Here is a 6,000-nt window from a genome sequence, read left to right as displayed (position 1 = left end):
AATAATTGTTACTCAGGCTTTAGCTAGATCATGAGCCTTCGGGAGAGATAGGGAAGTTCTAAGTACCTAATTTTATTTTATTGTAACCCATTCTGAGATCTTGGGGAGGACGAGCTATAAAAATGAACAAATAAATAAATATCAATGTGTGCTAAAATGGTAACACCGATTATTTCCCCCTCCCCCTACTCACATATCATATCTGTAAGTAAAACAGTTTGAGCTCAGAATTGAAAAGGCCAATAATCAAAATACAATTTCCCAACAGCTGTAGATTATTGAAGATGAGCTTCAGGGTAAATTATTTAATATTGTAGTTAAATTCAGCTAAAATATATAAAATAGATCCATTTGTTTCTACAGACTATGGGGCTCATCATCGAGAGAGAAAAACATCCAAAATCAGCCTGTCGGCACTTGCACGATCATAAACGAAAGATATCCAAGTGCCGATAATCAAAACGAGTTTTGGACGTGTTTACAAATGACCTAGGCCTTCATAGTGCCGCTGAACGACCAGAGCTAAATGGGGCGTTTCAGGAGGAGTGTCGATGGCGGGATTTGGGCGGAATGTGGGCCATGCTAGACTTAGTCGTACTGAATGTATAACCGAAAGTTTTACAGACAGAACTTGGACGTTGTGACTTAGGCCATTTAAAACATGGTCTAAGTCACAAAAACCTATATAAAGTGACAGATAAGCACTGCAAACACATAGTACAGACCCACACACACGACCCCAGTGATCACTGACCCCTCCCTAAAAATCGTATTCACAACTTTAAATATCTGCCTCCACAACATCAGCACCTGGCAGCCTGCCATAGGAAAGCCCAGTAGAGCTGCACAGAGGCGGCTTAAGTCATCTTGGGGGTGGGTTAGGGACCCATGGAGAGGAGGACCCAGGCCCATAAGCCACTGTAATCACTGCATTCATGGTGAAACATGTGCACTTCCCCCAAAACACCCAAAACCCTTTTGGCTCCTGCAGCCCTAAGGGCTATTGGGGTTGTAGACAGATGGATATAGTATGTTTTGGCAGGCTCACCATGACCTATAAGGGAGCTGTATTGAGATGTTTATGGGGGCACCCTTTTTGTGAAGTTCACAGCAGTGCCCTGTAAGGTACCCCACTATTCAGGTGCCATGTCTGGGTGTCCAGTCCATCACTTTGCTGACCCCTTTCACGTCCAACAGGGCTTATTTTAGTACAGCATTCTCAATGACCCAACATGGCCTGGCTTGCATGATTACTTTTACCTTTATTTAAAGGAGGAGTTCTCCTGAATACATTTTATCAGGTGAGGATTATAACATATAAAAGTTACTTTCTCAACTCTATTCATATTCCATGAAAAAAGAAGAAAGGTCTGCAAGAATTTTGATTCAAGTTTCAAGTTCAAGTTTATTTAAAATTTGAGAAAACGTTTATAAAAAGAATTTCTAAGCATATAAATGGGGAATACCAAACAATTAAACTTAAAACAGACCTAACAAATAATGGACGATTTACAAATAGAAGCATAACGGGAAAAAAGGGCAGAACTACAATGTTTATAGGAGTGATAACAATAATGGAAAAAGTAAAAGGTTTGGGGACACAACAAGATTCCATAGTGTGTTTCTTGTTTGAAAACTGATGTAAAGCCAGGGGTTGAAAAGCCGAGACGTAAGGGATATTCAGAGCAGGTTATTTCCACTCTTCTTCAAGCCAAAAAGAGATCTACCTCTGCCTCGTATGCTAGAATCTGGAGGGTTTTCGATTCTTGGTGTGCTGCTCAGGATCTGTCGCCCTTCCAGGCTTCTCTCTCTTCCATTCTTTCCTTTCTTCAAGATGGAGTTGCCAAGGGATTGGCCTATAATTCTCTTAAAGTTCAAGTGACCGCGATTGCTTGTTACAGAGGCTGCGTGGCTCGTTATTCCCTTGCGGCCCAATCTGATGTAGTGCGATTTCTTAAAGGGATGCAGCATATTCGTCCCCCTATTAGAAAGCTAGGGGTTGAAAAGTCATCAAGGATTTTGCCCCAGTGCAAATGGTTTAAAAACTGTTCACTTTAAGAGGAATAACACTAAGGGCTCCTATTACAAAGCCACGCTAGCGGCTTTAGCGCGCACGACTTTTAACCCCGCGCTGGCTGAAAACCTACCGCCTGCTTAAGAGGAGGCTGTAGTAGCTAGCGTGGCCAGTGGTTTAGCGTGTGCTATTATGTGCTTTAAACCGCTAGCGCGGCTTTGTAAAAGGAGCCCTAAATACCTTAGGCACTTCAGTCTCATTTTCACGGGCTTTGCTGTAAATGTTAGGTTATCAGAAATAAGTTTTTGAATTTGACTATGATAGAGATAATTTTTTCTTATGTACACGAACACGAATTTAAAGGAAATCTGAGCATAACATAACAAGAGGAGAAAATAAAATAGTGAAAAAGATAAAAATTAAGATATTTATTTATTGGATTAATAGGAAGGACGGGGGAGGGGGGTTTGCCTATGATCTAATTGGGAGCGAGTGAATCGATCACGTTTGAAATCCAGCTGGGTTAATTGCTCCGTACTCCGAGGCATTTTTCACCCCATTATAGTCATATTTATATTTATAATAATAATAATAATGTTTAGACTTCCTAAATGAATGGTAGTAATATAATAATAAAAAATTATCTCAGCAGGATATAATTCCACGTGGATGTTTTTCTCTATTTTATAGAACATGAGAGCCCCCATAAAACCTACTATACTGCCATACAGGTGCAACCATAAGTGCTATTGGGGTGGTACACAATAGGATAAAGTAGGTTTTGGGGGGCTCATCCTAAATTATAAAGGAGTTATGATGAGATATATATAGCTGGCACCCTTTATGTGTTCACAGCAATGCCCCTAAGGTGCTCTGTCGGGATGTCTATGTGGCCCCACCCACGTTCAAATGATCAGGATTAGTACTGGATGTTTTTCTGATCGAAAATGAGGTATAAAATTAGACGTCCCAGTGGCTAAGACATCTAAGTAGAAAATTTTCAAAAATATATAAGTATTTGGACATCCAGCAGTTTGCCATTTGAAAATAGCCATTTTTTGTTCCTCCAACGTTCAGCTGGAAATATCCAAGTTGGACTTAAACTTTTTTTTTTTTAAATGCCCCTCTCAGTCTTCCAATTTCCTAAACTCTACCTACAATTTTTCACAAGCTGCAAGTGTTTTAACAACTTTGAACAGTTTAATGCCATCTGCAAATTTAATCACCTCACTCATCGTTCCAATTTCCAGCTCATTTATAAATACATTAAATAGAACTAGTCCCACTATTTACCCTCTTCTTTTGAGAAAAATGGCTATTTAAACCTACCCTCTGTTTTCTGTCCGATAATCAATTCTTTATCCACAACTGAACATTACCTCCTCTTTAATTTTCTCAGAAGCCTCTATTGAGGAACTTTGTCAAAGATTTTCTGAAAATCTAGACACCTGGGGTTGTTTCGCCATCCTGCTCCTTCCCTGCCCTCCCCCCCCCCCCCCCACTGCATATACTTATCTCTTCCCCGGACCTTTTTAACTTCCTCAGCGTGAGCAGTTCGTCTATCATGCTGTTCATTCCAGCCTCAGCTCTCCCTCTGATGTCACTTCCTGGTCCTGCAACAAGGAAGTGACATCAGAGAGAGAGAGAGAGAGAGAGAGAGAGAGAGAGAGAGCCAAGGCCTGTGTGAGCAGCTGGTTGGAGCTGCTGCTCATGCTGATGAAGAACTAGAGGTACGGGAAGGGAAGATAAGCGTGCAGCGGGGAGGGGTGGAGAGGAGGAGAGGTGCCAGCGCCCCCACCAAGACAGGCCTGGGATGGACTACCTCTCCTGCCCCCCTTACTACACCACTGACTGTACATCAGCTGGCTCACCTTTACCCACATGTTTATTCACACTTTCAAAGAAGTCAAGTAAATTAGTGAGGCAAGACCGCCCTTGGCTGAACCCATACTGACTATATTTATCATCTGAATATCTATAGCAGCAGTAATGTGCATACGTGTGGTATCAGTTACTCAATCTTGATTTATTATCCTTTCCTTGTAAAATAGAAAGGGGTGTGAACGATAGTGTTTAAGTATAGAAACTGTCACTAGCAGGAAGTTCCCCCTAAAATACTGTTGCATGGTTCACTCCAGTTTACAATATGTAGTAAATATTTTACACCTATTTATTACACAACCAAGTTTTGATATTTGTGCTGCCCTGACAACGATTTAATAAAACTGTGCACATAATCTCTGGCTTTCCTTTGGACTTCTTTTATTCCAAGCCTAACACATTTTAGAACAGGTTCTAAACTATGAGGGGCCACTGAACAGCTCTCAGCCCAACCAACAAAGTTGGGGCAGTCTCCATCGAGGGCTTTACACTTAGTCCAGTGATTTTCCAATTTTTGATCTGTCAGATAAGGACGGAACAAAAAAAGTAGAAAATCACTGGACTAAGGCCCAGATTTTGTATAGGACGCCCGGGAGGGGCATCTTATATGGAATCAGGCCTACACCTGCCTATAATAAACCCGATTCTGTAACCGACGTTCATTTTACAGATGCCGTTTACAGAACCGGGTTGGTGTAGACACGGCTGCTACACTTATCGCAGCAAGGGATCTTCCTGCCACAATAGGTATAACGGCTGTGACCGTATGCCCCACCCCTGATGATCGCCGGCAGAAGGGTGCCCAACCCCCCCTGCCGGAAGAAGACCTCCCACCCCCCAATCGCCGGCAGGAGGATGCCTAATCCCTTTTGCTAGAGGACGTCCCCCCTCTGGACCCCCCACTAGCCCACCTTTGGAACCCCTCTGCTAACACCCCCCTCCGGACCCCCCCACTAACACACCCTCCCTCCGGACCCCCACACTAACCTTTCAACATTGGCTGGCCGGCCAGATCTTCCAACTGTCCGTCCAGCAGGCCCGCCTCGTCGAAATGAGGCAGGCCCACCCCTTTCTGGCCCATCCCCGATAAGCCTAAGGCCTGATTGGCCTAGGCTCTAGCAGCCTGGGCCAATCAGGTCTTAGGTTTATCGGGGATGGGCCAGAAAGGGATGGGCCAATCAGGCTCATCAGAAATGAGGTAGGCCCATCGCTTATTGGGATGGGCCGGAAAGGGCGGACTCACCTCATTATGGCGAGGCAGGCCTGCCGGCCGGTCGGTCAGAAAACCCGGCCGGCCAGCTAATGTTGAAAGGTTAGTGGGGAAGGGGGCCCGGGGGGAGGTCCTCCAGCAGGAAGGGTTGGACACCTTCCTGCCGACGATCAAGGATGTGGGGGGGTCTTCTTCCAGCAGGAGGGGTAGGCCACCCTCCTGCCAGCGATCGTTGGGAGGGGGGACAGGCAGCTGCTATACCTATCACAGCAGGGAGATCCCTTGCCGTGATAAGTATAGTGGCCACGTCTACTTACAATGTAGGCCGGCATTTTGCTGGCCTACATTGTAAGCATCTCCCGCTCTACCAGGGAGACAAGTAGGGCCCTCTAGGTTCGCCTAAGACAAACTTAGACGGTCTTAGACAGCTATAGGACGCCCACAGCTGCCTACAATCGGGATGTACTTTGCAGAATCTGAGCCTAAGTGTATAGCCCTCGATGGAGACTGACTCAGCTTTGACAGTTGGGCTAAGAACTTTTCAGCGGCCCCTTGTACATGTTAAATGGGCCATCTGTGACATACTGACTGGGACATCCTTTCTAAAATGTCTCTCCATGCCTCTTGATTTGTAACAAATTTTTTATTCATTCAATTTTATATACTGTACTCTCAGGGGAGCTGAGAACAGTTTACATGAATTAATTCAGGTACTTTAACATTTTCCCCTGTCTGTCCCAGTGGGCTCACAATCTATCTAATGTACCTGGGGCTATGGGGGGATTAAGTGACTTGCCCAGGATCTCATGGAGCAGTGTGGGCTTGAACCCACAACCTCAGGGTGCTGAGGCTGTAGCTTTAACCACTGTGGCACATATTTCCCTTCTTATTAATG

Source organism: Geotrypetes seraphini, chromosome 5 (assembly GCF_902459505.1).
Source record: "Geotrypetes seraphini chromosome 5, aGeoSer1.1, whole genome shotgun sequence".
In the NCBI taxonomy this organism is placed as follows: Eukaryota; Metazoa; Chordata; class Amphibia; order Gymnophiona; family Dermophiidae; genus Geotrypetes; species Geotrypetes seraphini.
The sequence above is the reverse complement of the archived record's forward strand: the minus strand, read 5'-3'. Positions refer to the sequence as shown.